Source organism: Sciurus carolinensis, chromosome 8 (assembly GCF_902686445.1).
Source record: "Sciurus carolinensis chromosome 8, mSciCar1.2, whole genome shotgun sequence".
Taxonomy (NCBI): domain Eukaryota; kingdom Metazoa; phylum Chordata; class Mammalia; order Rodentia; family Sciuridae; genus Sciurus; species Sciurus carolinensis.
This window is the reverse complement of record NC_062220.1, coordinates 108,876,702-108,901,631: the sequence shown is the minus strand read 5'-3', so window position 1 is coordinate 108,901,631 and position 24,930 is coordinate 108,876,702. Positions and strand designations below refer to the sequence as shown.

At 41.2% G+C, this 24,930-nt stretch overlaps 1 pseudogene; it reads left to right on the top strand.

Annotated features, from left to right (window-relative positions):
* LOC124991389 (putative DENN domain-containing protein 10 B) lies at window positions 1-24,930 on the top strand (annotated as a pseudogene).

Below are 24,930 nucleotides of genomic sequence, written 5' to 3'. Positions count from 1 at the left end.
ATGGCTTTGCGGCTCTGCGAGAAGCTGTCATCTTATACAGGTCAGCTCTTCAGGTAGCATGCGAAGTCTCAAGGCCCTGATAATAACACTTTTCTTGCATACATCTTTTATTAAAGACTTATCTTTTTATTCCACCTAGTGCTGCCTGCCAGCTTGCTTCAAATCTTCTTTAGAAATAAGCAGACCCTATTTGCTTTCTGCATTGTTAGTATTATAAGCAAGATACTATTTGAAATTGAAAGAAAACTTGCAGGCGCACAGCACACACTTGGTGAGTTTGTTCCTTTATTATTCTACAGCTGCATATCCCAAACCACATTCCAAGAAATGCTCTTCTGTGAAAGTAATAAATGAAACAGGATAAAAGCAGGGGGTTGCACTAAAAAATTTGAGAAATGCCACATGTGAAATTCCCTGAAGGAAATTCAAAAAACATGTGAGCCAACTATAGTCTCTAAGAAACCAAAGTAGGGACAGATATATAATTACATCTCTTCAACTCTGTCTAATCCAGACTTTCCCAGGCTTCATTGATTAGCAAGCCCATTTTCTGCAAAACAAGCTAGCAACCAGCAGACCATTGTTTCAGAGAACTTCAAAAATGTTTCTCTGAGACAGAAGAAATTAGAGTATTGTTATCTCCATTTTACAGACGAGAAAAATTAGGGCTCAAAGAAGTCACATGACCTAACTAACTCAATGTCACTCAGTAAATGCAGTTTGGTACCAATACCTAAACTCAGGATTCTTTTTCTTTTATTTTTTTTCTTTTTCTTTTTTTTGTGGAACTAAGGATTGAAGCCAGGGGCACTCTACCACTGAGGGGTTACATCCTCACTGCTGCTCCCTTTTTTGACACAGTCTCACTAAGTTGCTGGGCTGGCCTTGAATTTGCCATTCTGCTGCCTTAACCTCCCAAGTTGCTGGGATTTATAGACATGCATCATCAGAGAATTCAGCATCTTTAAATCCAAAAAGCTCTCCTCTCTAAGTCAGGATTTCTATTACCCATGCCTTGTTTTGGCAAATACAAATTTTTTCATTCGCATGGATTTTCAACAAAACTACAGGCATTGCTTGATCCCTGACCTCTTAAAAATTCCCCTCACAAAATCCTTACGCCTCCAGTACCAGATCCAGAGCCATTTGACATCCTCTCAGCAACCCCATAAACAGCAGTCTCTATCTTGGTTCATTCCTTAGAACTCACATTAAGTAGACACAAGGGATAAAGCATCACTGGACTCAAACTCCAGAGTTACATTAATAAGACTTTTAGTCCAGTCTTGGTTTGCTTCTCAGTTGTGACAACTATTCTTCTGTCACATTCCTAAAAATGGTCACTCCCTTGTATTCAAGTTCTGATGCCAGGACTTTTTGATGTAGTGCCTAATGCAAACCCCTGCACTCATTCTCCCTTTTCAGAATCCTCAGAGACTCTGAAGAGAGGGACTGCCTTGCTCTTTCCAGGAATCATGCTGCTATTGTTTAGATCTTGAATGTTACCCAAAGGCCCATGTGTTGAAGGCTTGGTCCCCAGCCCATGGGAGTTGATGGAACCTTTAAGAGGTGAGACCTGGTGGGAGGAAGTTAGGTGATTAGAAGCATGCCTTTGAGGGGAATGTTGGGATCCTGTCCTTCCTCTTCACCTCTCTTTGTTTCCTGAATGCCAGGAAGTGAGCAACTTCTTCTACCCTGTGCTCCTGCCATAATACACAGACTCATGACAGGCCCAAAACAATAAGTCAATCATGACTGAAACCTCCAAAAGTATGAGTCAAAATAAATCTCTTATCCTTAAATGCTGTTTATCTCAGGCATTTGTTACAGTAACAGAAAACTAATTAATATAACTGTCCAGGCCCTAGAGCAGGAACAGAGTTCATGCCTTCTAGGACTTCCTATGCCAAGGACTTGCCAGTTGTGCTCAACCTGAGGCTTATCCAGTCAGGCCTAACTGTCTGCTGAACTGGGCATCATGGGTACAAAAACATGAAAGAGTGGCTTGCCTGATGTATCCATTTTTACATTCTTCAACAATTGTTTTCTCCTGCCCAATCAACTATTTTTTTCCACTTCCCTTGGAAGTTTCTGTCTCCCTAGTTCTTGATTTCCACCCCCCCCCCCGGAAATAAAATCCAGTGCCTGATCAAAAAAAAATTATTATTATTATATTCATCTTTTCAGTGAATTAAGCACATGGCACCCAAAAATAGTCAAGTACTGAGTCATCCCGTGTCTCAGTATTAGGTACTGAGGTACAAGTGAGGACAAAGCAAAGGTTCTGCCTCTGCACATAAATATGTGATGAAAGGTCAGGAAGATCTACATGATACAGGAAAACAAGACATGGTAAGACAGAGGGATGGACCAGAATGGAGGGTCTGTTAGTCAAAGTCAGGCAACAAGACTCTGAGGATGGAACATTGAGACAGATCTGACAAAAGAAAGAATATTGGAAAGAAAGTTTTAGAGAAAACACCAGCTACAAAGACCCAGAAGTGGCAGGAATACCAAGCAAGCTGAGGTGGTGACACAGCACACTGAGAAAAGAACCCGGCACGAGAGGAGGAAGATGTAGCCCAAGGCTGGGTCTTACTCACAGGTGGAGTAGCCATGGCTTTGAGCCTTGAAACACATTATCTAATGTGGTGTTGTTCAAAGATCACTTGTCTAATATGGACAGAAGACCTGAATGAGGAGACCCGCCAGAAGAGCAGATAAGAGAAGAGAATGGCACAAATGAAATGGTTGCTGGTGGAGAAGACAAGAAGCTGCCAGAGCCAGGAAGTTGTACAGGCACAACTTCCTGGACATACCAGTGAGGAGACTGAGTGGAGATATGTGACTGCTGAGCCTCAACTCAGGCAGCACTGCCACATGGGAAATCAGAGTTCAGGCCTGGACGTGCTACACAGGAGAGGCTTAAAGGGGAGAAGAAATACCTTTCCTCACTGCTATCATTTGAACCTGTAAAGTCCTCCAAAGGCCCATGTGTTAAAGGCTGGGTCCCCAGTCTGAGGCACTATTAGAAGGTGGTGGAAACTTTAAGAGGTACAGTCCCATGGGAGGTCTCCAGTGCACTGGGAAGGGTACAGTGGAACTCTAGACCCTTCCTTTTTTACTACTTGGAAATGAGGTGAGGAGTTTTACCCCACTGCATTCCACCCTGATGTGCTGCCTCACCACAGACCCCAAAGCAGTGAGACCAATCCAGCATGGGCTGAGACCTCCAAATGGGCCAAAATAAACTTTTTCTCTTTTAAGCTAATTATCTCAGGTATTTGTTATAATACTGCAAAGCTAACAGCCTCTCATCCTAAGTTCAGGGTGAGGCCCCTCATAAACCAAGAAATCATGAACAAGATTAAAATAAAACCAAGGACAGTTCTACTTGTGTGTAAAATTGATTTTTCCAATTGGGAAACACAGGTTCAGTTTTTCCAAATGAGCATTCCTCCAAGAGAAAGCGAGTGAGAACTTTTTTAACAAGGAGAAGATCAGGGTTGTAATAAGTTCTGTAGGTTCATTTGAATGTCCAGGTCAGGAGGCAAAACCAGTCACAATGGTATTTCTAAAATCTTGCTAGGTATTGTTAGATTCTGGAAAATTATTTCCTCTGGTGCATTCAGTTCCCAACATGATGTCTGGGTGGCAATTAACCTGTCAATCTCTAAGGTTCAGAAAAAGGACTTTTGTTCCCCTTTAGACCACTCTCTGCCATTTTGATTTTCATGTTATCTCTCTATAACAAAAGACTGATGAACCAGAGGAATGTCAGTGGGCACAACTTACAGTCGGGTAGGAGTAAAAAGTTCTGGTATTCTGTTGCACAGGAGGGCAGTTTTAGTTAAAGATAATGTATCATATATTTCAAAATGGCTAGAAGAAAGGATTTTGAATGTTTCGCCATGAAGAAATGATAGATGGTTGAGATGATAAATATGCCTATTACCCTGATCTGATCATTATACATTGTATACTTAGATTGAAAAATCATATTGTACCCCCATAAATTTGTATGATTCTTTTGTGTCAATTAAGAAAGGAAAAAGTCACACTAATTTATTTAACGAAGGTTTTATAGGACACGGTAGCCTTCAGAAAAGAAGAACCATAGAAACAGGCAAGCCTGGATAGTTTTTATACTAGGTTTGATGAAAAAAGGATAGTATAATGAGACAAGGGTCATGCTCTAGTGGTGATACATTGGAGGAACTAAGAAAGACATGATCATTAAGATTCTTTTGTGTCCCCAGATACAGATATTCTTTTGTGTCAGAGATACAGATATTCTTTTCCCCTGGTCATAAGTAGGCCACCTCTGAAATTAGGGTACTAGGATATACTCCAGGGGAAAAGAGCAGGAGGAAGGCAAGAGTGACCTTCCTGCTTCTGCTGTTTTCTCACATTCCTTCAGCTTTAAAGTTTCAATATGCCAAGGTGCCATATCTTAGGATACCATGTGACCTCAGGTAGAAATGTAGAGTGCAATTGACCCACCACATCCCAGATTTCACATCCACAGATTCAATCAGTCATAGATGAAAAATATTTGGAAAAAATAATTGCATATATAATGCACAAGGAAAGATTATTTTTCTTGTATCATTCTATAAAAAATACATATAACAACTCTTTACATAGCATTTGCAATGTATTGGGTATTGTAAGTAATCTAGAGATGATTAAAGTATATAAAAGTGTTTTCATCAACTTTTTCATCACTGTGACAAAAAGACCTGAGGAAAATGTAGAGGAGGAAGTTTATTTTTGTTTATGATTTCAGAGATTAAGTTCATGGTCAGATAACTTCTTTACTCTGGGCCCAAGATGAGGCAGAATATCTGGTGGAAGAGTGTGGTAGAAGAAAGCAGCTCAGGACTTGACAGTCAAAAAGCAGAAAGAGAACTCTGCTCACCAGGGACAAAATAAAAACCCCAAAGGCACATCCCCAGTGACCTACTTAACCACAACCACACCTTCCCTGCCTACAGTTACCACCCAGTTAATCCCTATCAATGGATTATTCCACCAGTTAGGTTACATCTTTCCCTAATCTAAATCATTTTGCCTCTGAAAATTCTTACATTGTCTCACACATGAGATTTTAGGGAACATGCCATATCTAAACTATAACAAGGAGGATGTAGTCAAGTACTATGACATTTTTACATAAGAGACTTGAGCATCCTCAGATTTGGGTATCTATGAGGAATGGGGGTGGGGTGCTGGAATTAATCACCCACAGATAGCAATAGATGACTGTGTAAGTATGGCATTTGTGATAGGAGTCAGGGCTGGAAGAAAACTTGGAGGTCCTTGGTGAGAGATTGGATGCGAGTCAGAGAGGAATACACAGAATATGACTGAACATGAAGAGTTCTGGAAAATGAGAACTGAAACACTCAAGCTTTCTCAGCACAGTATTTCAAAGTTGTCCAGAAAAGGAGCCAACCAAGGAGTTGGAGATGCAGAGATCGTAGAAGTAAGAAGAAAGCTTACTGGAAGCCAAGTGAAGAAACTGAATGACACTGAACAGTTAAGGAAGACAATGATGAAGCTTTGGATTCATGTTCCTGGGGTTTGCTGGTATTCTTGCAATATTGTATTGGGAACAAAGCAAAACTGGAGTGAAGTAAAGTGAGAATGGAAGAAAAGAAGTAGAGGAGAGTTTTTCTAGGAATTGAAGACACTGAAGGGAGGCTTTTAAAAAGAGAGAAAGGGAGATTCTATAAGTTGTTTCTGTGTTTCTGTGAAAAGGGAAAAAAACATGTGAATACAGGTGTGAGATATTAGCAGAGGATATTAGCAGAATCAAATTCTTCAACTGAGTCCAGTGCACTGGGGAGTGGCTAGCATTAGATGAGGCAGGACCTGTGCATTCACTGTCACTGGCAGAAGATGAGTCACAGGGTGGACACTTCCCACCTAATTTTTTTCTCAGTGAAATAAGGAGTAAGACCACTGGGTAAGAAGGGGGACTGTCAGAGATTGGGCAGCAGACAAGGGGTGTGATAGTTAATCTTAGGTGTCAACTTGATTGGATTAAGGACTACCTAGAGAACTGATAAAGCATTATTTGGGGGTATGAGTCAGGATATTCCAAGGAAAACTGACATGTGAGTTTGGATGAACTAAATGGGGAATATCACTCTCAAGGTGGGCAGGCACCAACCAATCAGCTGAGGGCCCCAACACAACAAAAAAAGGAGAGAATAAAATGTCCTCTCTCATTTTCCTGGAGCGAGGACACCCTTGTCCTCTTCCTGTTAGACTTTGGAACTCCAAGCTCTCCAACTCTAGGACTCCAGGTCTTAAACAACTGGCCAGGTTCTCAGACTTTCAGTTTCCAACTGAGGGTTGCACTACTGGGTTCCCTGGTTTGGAAACTTCCAGTCTTGGACCAAACTACACTACCAGCATCCCAGGATGTCCAGCTGAATGTGGCCTGTTGTAGCACATCTCATCCTACATGCTATAGGCCAAGTTCCCCCACTCATGCAAGTGTGTGTGTGTGTGTGTGTGTGTGTGTTACACACACATTTCATACACACACACACACACACACACACACACATACCCTATTACTCCTATCTCTCTGGAGAACCCTGATTAATATAATGTGTAAAGCATGGGAGCATGGGAGAGTGAGTGGATTGCAGAGATAGGAAGGAGGATTGCCTACTGGGCAGACCTGAGCCCACTGACCAGTTAGGAAGAGACAGAACAAGGCATGTGTCTGTCCTTGATCTCACCAGCATTTTTACTCAAAAGATGTGAAAAGAAACTGGGAAAGATCATAAGGCCAAAACAGTGAAATCTGTGGCAGTGAATATAAACTCTCTCCGGATACATTTCAAATAGGTGCCAGCAGAGAAAATAGAAAGAAAGAAAGAAAACAAATATTTGACACAGCAAAAAAAGCAATCTAGTTCTCCTTCTGCCTTAATAACCCCCATTTATTCTGCATTCTTTTTTCTTTTTCAAATGTTTTTGCAATATAAGAAAAAAAGTGAGATATTCTATTATATTATGGCTTTGAGTAGAGTGATTCAAAGTGATTAGGGCACTGAGATTGCCAGACATTACAAGCATTTAAAAATATGCATTTGTGCCAAATGAAAGGGAGTCATTTCATTCTTTCCTAGCCTCAGAAGAAAAGATGCACTTGGTTAAAAGGGTCATTCCATTGCCAAGGAAATAATAACCTCAGACTTTCAGAATAAATAACATTTTAGTCTATGTTCCAATTCATAATATCAAGATCACCAATGTGTACCCTGATGCTCTTCACAGGAACTTAAAGTGCTTACGCATGTGGTCTAATTTATCAGGATAATAAAGCAGCAGTGGATATTTCAGAGGCTGTTTTGCAGGTGCTGAAGGCATAATGCAAAAGTGATGGTATTGTTCAAGGTCACGTAGATCCTTAGCAATACGGCTTCCACTAGACATCATTGTCCACTGTAGGAGGATTTCAAACAAAAAACAAAAACAAAATAAAATAGTCCTTCAGTTTAGAACCAATTTTTTACTAGGCCCTCACAATTCATATTTCTGTTTCCTTTCCAGTGAAGTAATTAATTATATTTATAAGGTAATTTTATTTTCATATCAATCAGAATTCTCATACACATTTAAGAATTTCCAGTGCTTGCCTTGCAAGCACAACGCCCTGGGTTCGATCCCCAGCACCGCAAAAAAAAAAAAAAAAAAAAAAAAGAATTTCCTTGAAGTGATATTCCAATGCCATAGAGGAAAATTGATTGTGATATGTTTGAAAGAATTAGGTCCTCAATTTAAAAAGCAATTATTCTCATTGACATCTTATTTGGCAGGAAGCCGGGAGATGGGACTCTGGGCTGCACGAATAGAGTCACAGTAATGACAGACAGGAGGAGAGCTCTATACCAGGAGGTAGAGGCATGCTGAGTTCTGGTCCCAAGCAGCAACAGTCAGCCTTGAATTTAGATGTTTCATCCCTGAGTTCCAGGCTCCTTGCCATAAAATGAATCCATGTCTTCAGATTGGAGTGATTAGATCTGACTTTTAAAGAGAAATAGGAATTTCGGATTATTACATGGAATCTCCAAATTTTTCATGATATTAACTATTTGTATTCATTTTCCTTTCACTCTGTGGGTCAAGTCAAACACATCTACATGCCAAATCTCAATGTACAGACTCTAAATAAGATCATTTTCCACCTCAAGCACTCTTGGGTCCTCATTGCTATTGGTGGTTTTGTTCTAGGAATAGTATATTGGGACATAATCTGTTGGCTCACCCTTGTGTGGAAAGTTTGGTTCAGGAAGACACTTGATAGGAGAAGGAATGAAGATACTCAATTGTTGGCTCCACTCGTGAGGCCATGCTGTCTATATCAACTGTGACACTGCTACCAGTCAGCATCACTCTACGCTGAGCTGGCTCTTCTCCTTTGTATAAGGGATAAAAGAACCATCCTAAGTAGACTCCATCATTCACATTAAATGTGTTTTCTCTGTCTAATTCTTCTGCTTGACCTCTTGTAGCTGAAGTCAAGTGATCTCCTGTTCAGTGGTTTACAAGAAACACTATCATACTCCAGTCACTGTAACTACAGAAATGCAAGAGGCATGGAACACAAACAGGAAATGGAAATGCCCAAGATGTTTCAATGGCAGCCCCAACCTACAAGAATACTCTGCCTCATCTTTCCGAGCAGACAGCAGCAGTAATGGACTCTCAGCCTTTCCAATTAGAATAGACCAATCCTCTTAGATGATTTTGTTACCTGCCTGCAGGGCATTACTCCACCTGCCTCCAAGGTTCCCTGATGCCTCATACATCATACATGCATCCAGGCCAGCTTCAAAGTGCTGAGAGCTTGGTTGTCACTCTCTTGAAATTCTTTATTTTTTTTTCTCTAAGTGAAATCACCTGGGAAAGCAGAATATGCCCATGACCAAAAAAATAATGTGGAAGAATTGAAAATTTTTAAATTTTGTATGTTTAAAAGAAAAAAAAAAAAAAACTGTTTACTCTTGCAAACTTCTAACACCAAATGTATGGGATTTTCTACATATTGCAGATTTCCAACTCTTGGTAGACACCAATTAGGTGTCCTACCATTTAACTCAATTCTGGCACTAACCAGAGTTGCAGCAAATCCCATAGGTTGTCAGACCCACCACCCTGACCTTTACTTCAGATGCCAATCACAACACCCTCTCACAAATTGGGACTCACATGACTTTCTCCTTGTGTTCAATTTGTTTAAATGGCTCATAGACCTCAGAAAAAGTTCACTTGGTATTACTGAATTAATGTAAAGGATGCAACTCCAGGACAGCCAAATAGGACAAGGGATGGAGGTATGAAGCAGGGGAACTTCTAAAGTCTTTCATGAGCACTGGAAAGCTCCCTGAACCCCTTTGTTCAGAGATTTTATGGAGGCTTCTTCTAGGGTTTGAAATATCCTCTAAAGGCCATGGGTTAAAGGCTTGGTCACCACCCTATGGCACTTCTTGGAGGTAAGAAAACCATTAGGAGGTGGGACCTAGTAGAAGGAAGTTAGATCACTGGGGTGGTCCCTCATTGAGACCCAGTTGTTTCTTTTTTCTTTGCTTCCTAGACACCATGAGATCAGAAGCTTTGCTCCACCACATGCTTCACAAAATGATGTGGTGACTCATCACAGACCTGAAAGCAATGAATCCAGAAGACCAAGGACTGAACTGTTTGAAACTGTGAACCAAAATAAACATTTTATCTTTTTAAGTTGATTTAACAGGTATTTGTTACAGTGACAGAAAGCAAAGACAGCTTCTCTATGTAGGCATGACTGGTTGAATCATTGACCATTGGTCATCTCTATCTCCTCTCCCCTCATGAGACACTGACATTGGGCCCAAAAGCTCACAAGGTTGTTTCAAAGGGCAACAAGCCCCTGTTCTCCTACAGTCTCCTCATTAACATAAACTCAGGTATGGTTGAAAGAGCCTTATTACAAATAACAGAAAATACCCCCTCTCATCTTTATCTACTTAAGGAACTTCAAGGGTTTAGAAGCCTGTACCAGGAACCAAAGGCAAACATGGAAGATACATTTCTTATGATTTCACAACCTCTAATAGCATTTTCCCTCCCCCTTGAATAGGAGCCCCAGCATTTGTATTTTGCACCAAACTCAAGAGATTAGTTATCAAGTGTCACCTGCCAAAATTACCTTATGAAGCCAGCATGATGGCACATGTCTGTAATCCCAACAACTCAAGAGGCTGAGGCAAGAGGATCACTAATTTCAGACCATCTGGAGCATTTAGTGAGATCCAGCCTCAAAATTAAAAGTGCTAGGGCTGTAGCTCAGTGGTAGAGTGTCCCAGGTTTAATCCCCAGTACAACAAGAACAACAAAAATTTTCTTGTGACTTTGGTCAAAGGAAAGAACTCAGCCTTCCTCAGAACAGACCACAACCCTTGGATTATGCCAACCTTAATTTACAACATCCTAACTGGAAAGTGAAGCTTCTTTCAAGCAATTGAAACAAGGTTCCTGTAGGACATTCCTGACTCTAACCTCTGAGGGTCCCTGGCAAGCTCTGGTGACAGCAATGCCTCCACCTTTGCTTCGTCCTCTCCTGTGTGTGGTCTTTTCTGTCTGCCCTGATCAACAAGCCACAGGAGAGAAGGAGAAGGGAGGAGGGAGGACTGGAGGGGAAGCCAGCAAAGAAAGGGCTTTGCAGGTAGAGATTCAGTGAGCATCTGAAACTCTCCCTTTCAGAGCCTCCAGTTCCAGGTTGACTGATGTTGGCAACCTGCCAAAGTGAGTCAAGACAAAGCGATTCCATAGGAAACTCTCGGGTGTCTGTTAAGGACATTTCTATGTGGGAATTAGGGGGCTATTTTGATGACTTTGGGGTGGTTGAACTTGACTTCTTCCAGAACTCCACTGCACTGAATTCTTTGCATTTCTCATTAAGTTCTGCCTATGGAACCAAACATAAGTGGGCAGAATTAGTGGGCTGGAGCCTGGGTGGCAGCTGCCTGTCTGGCTATGTTTGGTTTTACTACTCATTGTGGACCATTGGTGAAAAGCTGATTCAGTTATGAAGGAAAGAAAAAAGGGGAAGGAGGGAGGGAAAAGAAAAGAAAGACAGGGAGAGAGGAAGAAAGGGAGGGAGTGAGAAAGAAGGAAGGAAGGGAAGAAGTAAAGAAGGCAACTATCCAAGCAGGCAGACTCCCAAAGCAATACCATTTAAATCAGTAATATTCATCCTACAGCACATGAACCCTTGTGATCCATCAAAGAACCTCTGGGAGTTTGTGGAAAACCCCCACTCCACAAAATGCATTTGTACAATTTCTTACGTATGTACATAAACAAATAATTTATTCCAGAAACAAATATTGCTTGGATACCCTCAATATGCCAGGCTCTGGGCTATGCATTTTCCATATGAAATATAAAGGGGCAACCCTAAGAAATTTCAATCAATGCAGCTACAAAGAAAGAATGAGGGACAGGAAACTGTTAGAACTTCCACTGCTAAATTGTTCTCAGGATGGTCCTGAGTCCTCGAGCTTCTACAAGAGGACTCTGATATGCTGTCCTATGGCCCTGAGGAAGTTAGATAAGCTTTCTCAGGCTGTTTCCTGCTCAGTAAAGTGGAGATATTAACACACTGCAGTGACTTCTGTGAAAATTTAATGCGATATATTTCCAAAATCCCCAGTCCAAGATCAGGACCAAGGGGGCCTGATAAATGGTAGTCCCCTGGTCCTATCTGCGGAGCTGCTTTCCTGATTAGCCAATCCTTACCACCTCTATTCATGCTCCTGTGCTTTGTGATTTCCAACAGTTTGAGCAGTATGACCCTCCAGCCCAAAGACAAGATGTAATAGCCTCTGCTATCCTGATCTGTGGTTCCAGTTTGATGTATTATCAGTGTAGTCAGCCCCTTAACCAATGTTAATAATTCAATCCACACCCCTGCTACGTTCCACAGCTGCAAGGGCTCACACATTTCTCTGTTCTCTATGGCCTTTCCGGGGGTCCATTTTACCAGCCAGCAGGGGACACTGCACTTAGCTAGCTGGTCAGCAATTAGCCAGCTCCCTTCCCAGGTCATTCCCCCTGTCATCTGCAGTCCTGTGGAGTGCTCCCCTCCTAGATGCAAAGCCCTCAGCTCTTGGGAAAGCCTACAGCGACTTGCCACAGGCCTTTCCTGGCTCTGACTGTTCTGGACAGGTGCTCTTTGTGTCCCCCAGTTTGGAGGTCCTTTTTATGCAAAAGAGGCAGAAGAAAAAACTGTGAGGAACAGATTCTTAGATCAAACCTAGTCTCCTGTTAGCCAAGGGTCTCACCTTAATTTCTCTTTAAACCTGGCTGCTGGCCAAGAATGGGCAGAGAGTCCTCCCTCTGTCAAAAACCCTGGTTTTCCCCACGGGTGTCCCAATCCCAACATCAGCACATCATCTGGAAACTTGTTGGATATTTAGATTCCTGGGCCCTCTCCAGCCTTCCTGAACTGGAAACCATTGTGTGTGAACCACTTCTCCCAGGATGCTGATGTTTGAGGTTCATGGTCAAGGTCAAGGTGAGGCCTGTGGTTCTAATATATCTTCTTCCATTCTTAGCTGGCAACACCCTCATCTTCCTCCAGGTTTGGTTCAGCTTGGTCTGGTTTTGTTGTTGTGTTTTGTTTTTGAGATTTGAAGTTTTCCAGATCTCTCCATCCTCCTCCTGATACCCTAAGGAAATCAATCTCTCCCTCTTTGAGGTTCTATAACGTCTTTTTAGACCCACTTTGTGACTCTCTTCACACTTGGGAAGTAGCACCAAGAGCTGGGCACCCACTGAAAGCAATGCAGGAGGCAATTCATGCAGTCCCCACCACACCCCAGGCCAAAGACTCTGTGTAGACTCATTTCACACATGAAAACCAAACAAGAAACTCAAACAAGGCTGATTGCCCAGGCAGAACCAGCCAATAAACAGGAAATGGTAGAGCAAGACTCGGTCTGCTATTGATGCATATGATCCTCCAGGGCAGGAGCACTCTCTTATTCTTGCAGTACGTATTTTCAGTGCCACAACACACCCTGAATGAATGTTACCAGGTTTGGATTACATCCCTCTTTCGAAATATACAGAAAATCCACAAAAACTATCAGCATCTTCCTTGAGAAAAATTCTTATCCATCACTGGCCATTTCCAGTCTCACCACATACAAGGTCTGAGCTCGTTTTAACGCCAGCGCTGCCTGGCACAGTGGTCTGTGCCTTCTCATTCTCTCTCCATCTCACTATTTTTTTTTTTTTTTTTTTTTTTTTGGTGGTACTGGGGATTGAACCCAGGGCCTTGTGTCTGCGAGGCAAGCACTCTACCAACTGAGCTATATCCCCAGCCCCATCTCACTATTTTCTTTGTACCAAACACATGCATGTGTATGCACACTCTTGAGGACGTATGTACAACATATGAGTGTGCACACACACACACACACACACACACACACCTCTGATCACAGTTCACACTTTACTCCTCCAGGAGGTAAAGTGTCTTCTAAGCCCTCCTCAGATTTCCTGCTTCCCATTCTTCCAAACCGAACCCACTGCTTCCTTTTAACGAACAACTGTTCCTGTTAGCCAAGAGTGAGCCGTACATTATTTAATGAATAATTAACAAAAGTGGTCTCCTCAGAACCAGGTCCCTTGATTAAATTCTCAGTGTTCCCTACTTTCCTACCTGGTGCAGGGCAGACTGTATCTGCTAGCCTCAGGTATAGTGGTCCACAGGCAAAGCTTCAATTGACCAACATGTCACTTTTTAGGATACCGCCACAGAGCAATACTGATGATCAGTTCTATCCACTATATTTATCCAGGCAGTCATCCATCCATCCATGCAACATCCCTTGAGTGCTTTCTGTATTTCACCTCAGACTTTCGACCATGTAACATCTTCTCTTCAGACATGGTGATATTAATCAGTCAACTGGATCAAATGGATTTATTTTTGCTGTGAAATCTTTCTGAATCTGTCTTTCTGAGTGGATAAAATCAATTTTAATTCAATTAGTTGGAGGAAGCACTTTGAATAATCACATGTAAACTTTATGTAAGTTTTAGCCAAGTGTTTCTGTAAATAAGGAATGTCCACATACAGACACATCGAGCCTCAGTCTTGTCCCAAGTTCTTGCTGTGGTCAACTGACGTCTTCTTCTTTACCCTTTTGGATACTTTTTGTTCTTTTTTTTTCCCCCCTATGTTTAATGTTTCTTGCAACGGGCTTACAAAATCCTTCTGAATTTACTTAATGTGTAGTCCTGATTTAATAATTGTTTGGTTCCTATAATTGCATAATTATCACTTAAGAGGAGTTGAGTTTCTCTAGTCTGCATTTCTATTTTTCTCTTCTATTACCTGTTCTAACATTCTGGGCTGTGTTGGATCCCCATGTTCTTTTTTGCATACATGTTCCTTCTTGCTCCCTGCCTTGTTTTCAGCAGCATGGGACAGAGATAAGGAGCAAAAAGCCTGAAAACCAACTGCCTCACCCCAAATTTGTTCTGCCACAGGATAGCTGGTGATCTTGTTCAAGTTACTTAGCCTCTCTGGGCCTGCTCTTTTCCCAAGTTGTGGTGAGATTCTGTGTTGAGGTGTATAAAGTGGCAGCATTCTCATAACTAGCTGCAGGCTATTTCACCACAGGTCTTAGTTCTACAAAAGTACCAGTGAGCCTGACAAGAAGGACAAACTAAGTCACCTGCCACACTCACTGCTAGCTGCACAGTCACCCTGCTCTAAGGTGAGTAGTGACATCTCCTAGTCAGAAAGGGACATGTTCCCAACAGACAACATCCAGACACTCTGTCCTATTCCCTCTAATCAAAGTACCTCCTTGTTTACCAGAAGAAAGGGACAGACCCACCACCTAAAATCTGCCATCTTCTGTGCCTGAGACCAAAGCCTCAGCACTTCTCAGCTGCTTGGTGCCTATGACTGCAGGCTGTTTGCATCTGTTCTCTTTATTTTTACATTTTATGTATCCACCTCGCCTCAGTTCAGAAAGGAATTAAGTAGACACATATAAATAAATAGACCCATACAGCTGCTAGTTGACACTCTTTGTACAATCTCTTTAATAAACTCAATAAAATGAATTAAAATGAGGTGGGAAGAGTAAGACAATAGAGGAGAGCAAGGAGTTGACCACTTAACAGTCCACAAATTTGTGGTTCTCATCTCCCAATACATCTGGTAACTTGTTCAGCATGAGAAGAGAAACAATCTGTTGTAGGATTCCAGGATCTAAGATGAAAAATAGGACTGAAACTGACACTTGAACCTGGGAGAATTTCTTCTTTGGGTCCTTATGAAAGGATGCTGTGCAAAATAACGGATGCTTCCAGCCTGTGTTCATGTATTTCCTTACAGATTTATTGATTTACCGTCTCGTTTTCTTATCTGAAAATATTAAAATTAGAATAATAACACAAGGGGATTTTCTTTCCTCTGCATAATCCTCTCTTATCTCTTTATATAATGAAAGGTTTTAACCTGAAAGTATAGTTTTCAAATGCACTTCCTGGGTCATATTTTTTCATGTTGTGTCTTCTTTTTGCATTTCCGTTAATATTGTCCATATTCAAGCCTGGACCTCAAATGTGTTGGCTTGTGATTAGAACGTTTGCAGGACTGATGTTGTATAAGCAGGAGGTTCTTTTATTTTCAGTGCATGTGGGCATTTTTCTCACACATTATTTTAGTAAAATACAGTGCAAAGAGAAAATAATAGAACCAAAGAGATAAAATATGCACTCTAAGGATCTGAATATTCAATTTGGATCTGTGCATATTTTGATCTTTATTTTAAGTGGATTTTTTCAGAACACTGCCATTTCCAAAACATCAGTGCCTTCCCTTCTCTCAAATTCTCTCTCTCATTTCCTTTGGATTAACTCAACCCAAGATTGTGAAATATATGCACAATCAACACGTGGAGTAGGTTTTGTTGCTCACAGCAGGCTACAGAAAACAGTGAATAATTTAAGGAATTCATTATTTAAGGATTATTAGATACCATTTAGAATCATTTTCTTTTACTTTTCATTGCTTAAATCCATTAATTTTTTTAAGTCTCCAGAGTTAAGTAGGTTTAGCATGATGTTTACTAAGGGAAAAAAAAAAAAAAAACTCACCCAAAATGAGCATCCTAATTCTTTTTAAGGTTATGACTGAAGAACAACCTCCTGGTAGAGATCTGTAGACCCACAAGAACCATCAGCCATGGACACACACAAGTTCCACCATAGCCTCTTCCTACAATCAGAATTCCCATCCTCGTGGTGTGGGAAAGGGTATTTCTGTTGAACAAACAATTAAGTATATCCGAGTGAAACATTTTTGAAAACATAAATGTGATGCTTTCCATTTAGGGGCCGTCTTTCCAGAATTTCTATGGTCTAGCAGCGACACCCAGTGGCTACAGGCACTTTCAGAACAAAGAATCTGTTCTTTACTTGGGTAAGTGATAGAAATTGTACCAAAAAGCATCTTTGGGCATCAGTTGATGGGAAAGATGATATGGAAAGGAAAGTAGCCAATACAGGATGGACAGCAACCTGTTGGATAGTGAAGGGAAATTCTGCCCTGATGCCAACAGGTCATTGACCACACTGGGGTTTTCATAAAACAAAAGATTGGTAACAAAGGTGAGAAGTACTAAGGCTATGACAAGCCAAATCCCCCAGTGCCAACGACACCAGCAAGATTCAGAGAGCCCAGGACACAGAGACCCTGGCTTGTGAACTGGACAGCAAATCATATAGGAAAAGGTTGTTCATGCCCAACCAGACCTCAGACAATTCCTAATTAAATGCTTGGTACTTTTAATTCACTCATATCATTAACTTCAGCAATTACTCTCTGAGGTAAGCAGTATTATTGTTTTAAAATGTTAGGAAACTGGTTTCAGTTTATGGTAGTTGATCAAACTTACCTGACTAGTAGGCAATAGAACTCTTTCATTTTGCAAATGCAATCAAAGCACAGGGAGCTTTCAAAACAAGCACAGAACTACTGCCAATGACTTGGTAGCTTGACCAGAAACGTAGGTCGCTCACCTCCTCTGTTATGTCAAAATGTATGATGATCCACCTTCAGGGACTATATATACAAAAAAGTAAGAATACACTTTTAAGCTCTATAGGGGTTTAAACTACTATAATACTGAAATTCTTAATGTTGAGATTTAGTACAATTCCATGTATTAAATGAGCTGTAGATAAAATCATGAGCCAGGGATAGTGTGTTTGTATACTAAAATGAAGGTGGTGGTTGTGGACATGGAGCAAATCTGGAGAGACTCTGGAAATTCTCAAATGCTGGTGCTTTGTTCAATGATAATCTGTTTTTTTCTACAAGAAGATTAGACTCTTGACTCTAAGCTCTGTGCCAGGAACTTAGAGCTGTTTTTCCACCATTAGGATACTCACATCCCACCACACCTCCCCTTCATGCTCAAAAGACTTCTGTCTTCTACTCAGTTAAAAGCAAGGCACTGAAATGGCAGACCTAGACCAAAATAACCAAATAACACAGTGGTGGATGTGAGTTCTATTGCCTACTAGTCAGGTAAGTTTGATCAACTACCATAAACTGAAACCAGTTTCCTAACATATTTTAAAACAATAATACTGCTTACCTCAGAGAATAATTGCTGAAGTTAATGATATGAGTGAGTTAAAAGTACCAAGCATTCAATTAGGAATTGTTTGCTGACTTTTTTTACGCAAGATTTCAACCACATAAGTTGAAAGTGTTTCCTGTTCATCATATATATATCTATCATCTTGGTTCTATAACTAGTGCTTTACTGCATTTGCCTTATCGCTTATTGCTCCATTTATTTTTCCTGTACGCATTCATCGATCCATCTTAATATTTTTTATTGCATTTCAGTTTTATACGTTTCAGATTTTTGTTGTTTTGTTTGTTTGAGGTGGGCTGGTGCCAGGGATTAAACCCAGGGACACTTAACACTGAGCCACATCCCCAGCCCTTTTTATATTTTATTTAGAGACAGGATCTCGCTGAGTTGCTCAGGGCCTCACTAAGTTGCTGAGGCTGGCTTTGAATTGAAGATCCTCCTGCCTTCGCCTCTGAGATTACAGGTGTGCTCCACCGCACCCAGCAAATTGTGTTTTAAAGATGCAGTTAATTCATACTTGTCACTAACCAGAATTCAAAATTTGCTTAGGGGTCCTATTGGTTTTAATTTTGGAGATAAAGTTCTCATGCAATGAAGTGCACAAATCTAAAGTGTGCCACTTGGTGGTGTTTAAGTCATCTTTTTGTGATCAAAATGCCTGAGAAGAACACTTAGAGAAAGAAATACTTTGCTTTTCTGGGTTTTTGTTGTTTGTTTGTTTTTTTCTTTTTTCTTTTTTTTTTTTTTTTTTTGGTGGGTGGTTTTTCTCCACTGTGCTGGGGATTGAACCCCTGGGTGCTAGGCAAGCACTCTACTACTGAGCCACATTCCTAGCCCAAAGATAAAAAAAATTTGTTTTGGCTTGTGGTTTCAGAGGAATCAATCCATGATGGGTCAACTCCATTGCTCTAGGCCTGAAGTGAGATACGGCAGAAGAGCATGACAGAAAGTCATTCAGCTCATGACAGCCAGGAAACAGTGAGAAAGGAAGGGTATCCTCCAGTGACCTGCTTCCTCCAACAAGGTCCCACCTCCCAATAGTCCATTCAGCTATCAATGGACGAATCTACTGATAAGGTCAGAGACCTCATGACCAATCACTTCCCAAAAGTCTTACCTCTGAACCTTGCTGCACTGGGAACCATACTTTCCACACATGAGTTTTTAGGGCACATTCGAAATCCAAACCAGAACAGGTGGATTCTTGTAAATGTACACAGCCCCCAGCCCAAACCTCTGTTATAGTCGAGAACATTACCATTACCCCATAAAGTTCCCTTATGACCCCCCACGGTGCAACCACTGTCTTGATTCCTTTCATCACATATTTGTTCTGCTCCCTTCTAAAATTGACCCAAGTACCCAGAGCCTGTGTCGCTTGACTGAGTGACTTGAAAAAAAAGCCCTCGAATATTAACTAAATCTACCCCTAAATATATGTATTCTTCAATGTTATTTCATTTTGGTTTCTAATAGGTATGGAGTCTATAAGATGACAAATGTATTTCCATGTATAACTCAAGTCTGGTAATCTTAAAATGTACAGGGTTTTGCATTGAAAATGAAACATGCTACCACCAGGTGGCAGTAGTAGCTCATTATGTGGCTTCCAGACTCAGGATCCACAGGTTTTGTAAATAGGAGTTTCCTATGCAGTAGTCACAGAAGTATACGCTTTTAAAAACAAAGACACAAACAGTAATCAAATTTGTCTATATTTAGGGCTAGAATTTCTAAATAAATTAATTAATGTGATCCTGATACCGCCGTTTACCGGTGACGAGTTCTGCTCCCTCTAATGTTGAAGTTTGAACACTAGAGAAGCACACGAAGGCTTAATGTGCAAGTTTTATTTAAAGGTAATAAGACAGACTTCTCCCGGGAGAAAGAAGTGGGCCATGGCTGATGTTCTAAAGTCCCAAGAAGTGAGCACACCCTACATCTTTTATAGGTTAAGGTCTCTTTTGTTTTCCAGTTCTCTCCTGCCTATGTGACTAGGCCTGGTATTGCAGGTGAGATGTAAAAAGTGAAAAGCGGATGGGGCAGGGGGAGGGCCAAGTGATTCAGCCCAGCCAGGGCCCAGGGGGTATCAATTAGCATCTCCTTGTCTGTAGTCCCTGACAAGCACAGGTAAATTTGGTAATCAATGGACTCCGGAGATCCTTGACATTCCATTCTCCCAGGGGCAGTCTCTAACTTCCAGAGGCAGATGGTTTTCATAGCCTCCATTTCCTCGATTTGACCCGATCCCCTATTTCTACACTAACTGCCTTTCCCCAATTCTGGCTTCAATACTGAAGAAATCCACAAAGAAACCTGGGTAATATGTGAGAAATTCTTGAGACCAGTTCTCTGTTTACCTGTTTGACATTGGGGTGAAGAAGGCATTGCAGGTGACATACCTCTGTGGATTGGTTATATAGTGCAGATGACAGAATCAGGTCCCAGAAGTTGTTGATACTTGCAAAGGTTGAAAGAAAAGACCTCACTGAAGCTTCAAAGAATAACAGTGAGATGATGATTTGCCCATGGGATCTCCATTCTGTCTCCCAAGTTATGACTTAAATTCACAAATGTGGAAAGAACAGAAACCCTGCATATGAATTGGAGAGCTGAGAATGGTTATGACCCACTTGGAAGAAACAATAAAGAACAGTTCAGAACAGTCAGGGAGACCTTAGGGGAAGGTGCTGCGGATCAACTCACAACACACTAATACATTTTAATAAAGTTTGTAATGTCTTAGGAATGAGGAAAAGGTTGTGTTAGTTGCCTGCTGCATGACCACAGAGGAAAGAGCTAGAACAAGAACAATTTGCAGGAGGTAAAAGTTGGAACTGTTTTAAGATGCCTTCAAGTGGTAAGAGACAGTACAGTGGTATGATGAACATCTTTTCAGTATTGCATTCCTCTTCACTGAAATGTTCAATGCAGCCACAATTAGAGGATGCTAAGGAGGAAGATTCTTGTGTCAGGGATTGGTTAGTGCAAACAAGTATTTTGCAAACTGTGGAACTTGTACCACCACTGCATGCACCATAATTTCCAAGTAAGAAGGGGTGATTTTAGGTGGTGCTTAGACATACATAACAATAACACAAGACAAGTGTAATTATGAAAAACCAGGTAATCGGCTTTGTGATATCTTGATTCATTTGCCACAATTAACCACCTGCCCAAGTAAAACCAAGAGAAAGATTGCTACAATTACAAAGGGAGCTTTTCCTACAGTCAGAGCATCCCTCACCCCTCCCAGTCTGCCTCAGCCTCTCCCCATCTCATAAGGCCACCCAAAGCTACCCCAACCCAAGCCAATGCCCTTAAAAGCTCTTCATGTTTCCCTGGGAAGGAAACTTATGTTCACAGTAATACTATAAAGGTTTCTTATCAAATAAATATATTTAAGTAAAAATGGAGAAATCAATTCTAATAATAGTAACAAAAAATAGCATAAGTGGCATGCTCAGAAATGAGAGAAATGTGAAGGGAATACATGAATGACTGAAAGTTGAAAAAATACTAAAAGGAGCTTTTCAGTTTTATAAAAAATTATGTGGTCAATATTTTAAAGAAATTCTTACCAGCAGCCGAGCTCAGGGACTCTTGCCTGGATCCTGTCTGGCTGGATCTGACGCCTACCTGCATAAGAAATATGCGAATGACAAAAAAAGGAAAAGTGAACTTTATGCAGTTTGATCAAATTGGGGAGAGCAGCAGCTAGGTTGCCTCTCCTGCAGATTCCGCAGAAGCAGTTACAATTTATAGAAACAAAAGCCAGGTGATAAACATGTAGATTTAGTTGGCTTAAAGAGAGGGCAAAACAGGACAAAGGACAGGAAAAATACAGCCTGGATTTAGTCAGCCTGCACTGAACAGGCCTGGGGAGAGGTGATCTCCATTCCCAACTTCCTTGTTGTTTTATTCAGCTTTTTCACTGCTGCAACCGAACCAGAACAACTGTAGAGGAGGAAAGGTTTATTTAGGAGCTCATGGTTTCAGAGGTCTCAATCCATAAATAGCAGGCTCCATTCCAAGGGGCTTGAGGTGAGGCAGAATATCATGGTGGAAGTGTGTGGCAGAGGGAAGCAGCTCATATGGTGATCAGGAAGCAGAGAGAGAGGGAGAGAGAGTCTCTACTCTCCAGATACTGAAGCCAGAATTAAGGACAGGTAGTTAGTGTAGAAATAGGAATCGGGTCAATTCGGGGAATGAAGCCATGAAGCCATCTGCCTTTGGAAGTTGGAGACTGCCCCTGGAAGAATGGAATGTCAAGGATCTCCGGAGTCCATTGATTACCAAATTTACCTGCCTTTATCAAGGACTGCAAGCAAGGAGCTGCTAATTAATGCCCCCTGGGCCCTTGCCTGCCTGAATCACCTTGGCCCTCCCCCTGCCCATGGCTTCTCACTTAATGCAAAACCAGGCCTAGTCACGTAGGCAGGAAGGAGAGAGAGATAAGGGGGTTGAAAACTGGAGAACAAAAGAGACTTTAACCTATAAAAGATGTAGGGTGCACTCACTTCTTGGGACTTTAGAACATCAGCCATGGCCCCCTTCTTCCTGCTGGGAGAAGTCTGTATTATTACCTTTAAATAAAACCTGCTTAATATGCTTGCCTTGGCGTGCTTCTCTAGTGTTCAATCTTCAACATTAGAAGGAGCAGAACTCGTTACCGGTAAATGGCGGTATCAATACAAAATATATACCCCATAGCCATGCCCCCAATGAACCACTTCTTCCAGCCACACCCTACCTATTCCCAGTTACTACTCAGTCAATCCCAGCAGGGATTAATTCACAGATTAGGTTAAGGCTATAACCCAAATTGTTTCTCTTTCACACCTTCTTCATTGTCTCACATGTGAGCTTTTGGGGGACACCACATCTAAATCATAACACTTGTCAATTTAGGCTCTGGGGGAAGAGGCTATAGTCCTTCTACCTCCATTCTTATTATGACAGAGTTGTTCTTAATTTCAGAGGACTCCCCCCCAAATTCATTGTTTCAAAATTAATAAATATTTAAGACCTCAGACTTTGCTCATGCATTTTTATTTTAAACCAATGCAGCTGTTATTTATTTCCTCTTCTTATCTTTAGAATCTCAGACATATATTTTCTGCTTATAAAGTCCATCTTATGATGAAGTGTTACATTTTGGAGTCAACTTGTCCAAGTTCTCTTTAGAGATGATGTCTATTAAAACTAAAGTCTATTAAAATGAACATATGCATCCCAAGTAATCTGAGTGGCACTTGGTTGTACATCTTAGCATGAGTGCCTCTCTTTCACTGATGCATAAAAATATTAATCATTTGCAATAATAGTTAAGCATACCCTAACATATTCCATGATTTACTTTGATTCCTTACTTTAATATGTGAGAAGAAACCCATATCGAAAGGTCATGATGATTAAACAAATGTCAAGTCCTTAAGTAATGATATAAAAGAACAGAAGGTAGCTAAAGGGTCAGTTTGTCTTCCTCAGATACTTTCAACTCAGGAAGTCCATTCATCAAGATAATGAAAAAATATTTTTCAACTGTGGAAATGCAGGCAAACTAATAGGTTTAGATCAGAAATCTTTGTAAATGTGCATATGTGTTTACTTTGGCTAAAGTAATTTTGGGGATTGAACCCAGAACCTTCTGCACGTTAGGCAAGTGCTCTATCATTGACCTACATCCTGAGATATTGAGTGAGGTACTGAGAAAGTTTTCCTTTCTTTGATTTAATTGCTGCTTGTGACAGTGTTCGTTGCCCAGAGAAATAGAACAGGATGCACTTCTCTCTCCTGACAAAGGGACTTAACAGGATATGAGTGCTGGTTCACAGTTACAGGCCTCCCCTCATTTAATGTCCTGCTCACAATCCCAGCTCACCAGGGAGGTCAGGAGGTTCAGGAACTTACCCAGAGCTACTCAGTCTGCAGAGGCCCAAGTCCTCCCACATACAGACACAGCACAGGTGTGTGACCTTTGTCACTCTCCTTCCCTCTCTTCACAGATAAGTCAATTCAGCTTGGTTGACAGCAGCAAAGACAACTATAGCTGAGGTGGTGGACACTCAATGGATGCCCCGAGTTCAGATGACAGAAAAGGACACAGATGCAGAAGTTCTGTGGGTATGGCCTTTTCCTTCCATGACAGCCACTTTAAGAAATCTGCTGCTCAGAAAATGCTATCCTGTGGGTAAAATCAAACTTCCTCGTCCCTCTGGCTTTGGTCAATACAGAAAGACCTGATTTGACTTCACAAATGAAGTTCATGTTCTTCATTTTTGAAAAAGGCAACTCAGTTTTGTATTATTCTGTCCACCAAAGATTTTAACCCAGAGAAATACACTATCTTCACTAGGACACTGTAAAATGTATGTGAAATATGAAAGCCCCCTTAAAATGATGCAGAACTGTGTCGTGGTTTTCACAAAGGGGATGTCCCAGAATGAAGAAAGGTTCCTTGAAGCCTACAAGGCAAACCAGGCAGGCTCCATCAAAGACATTGTGTCTGATTTGGAGTGGAAGTTGTTAACTTAGAGCACTAACTCTAAAGAAAAGAATTGTTGTCTATCATCCCAAACTAGAAGCTCTCTGGGAGTTTATCAGAACTCTACCAGCCCTAGTGTGGCATCCCCTGGATCAGACCATCCTTCATTCTTATGAGCACCTGCTAGTGGAGGAACTAGAAACCCCACAGGTGTGCACAAATTACACTGCTGGATTTGCAGACTTAGAAGTACACAAGAGAACAGATCTCTTAGGTGTTTGTGAATCTGGTGGAGAGTGAGGTCATCACTTCTTCACTGGTGGGCAAACTGCACAAGCTAAAAGATCAGTCTACGAAGGATCCAGAGAAGTCAGACAGACAGCTTATAGAGGATATTGACCTAAAAGCAAAAGAAATCAGCCCAGTGTAGTGGCCCACACCTGTAATCCCAGCAACTAGGGAGACTGAGGCAAGAGGAGCACAAATTCAAAGCAGTTTAACAAGACCATCTCAAAAGAAAAAGTGCTTGGAATTGGCTCAGTGGTTAAGCACTCCTGGGTTCAATCCCCACTACCAAAAACAAATAAATAAGAAAGAAAAAAAAAGGAAGGAAGGAAGAGAGAAAGAGAGAGAGGGAAAAAGAAAGGAAGGAAGGAAGGAAGGATCTTCACCAACCTAGCACCATTTCCAGAAGTTTCAGATACTGGAGAAAAGTTATTCCTCAGTAATAGGCTAAAGTAA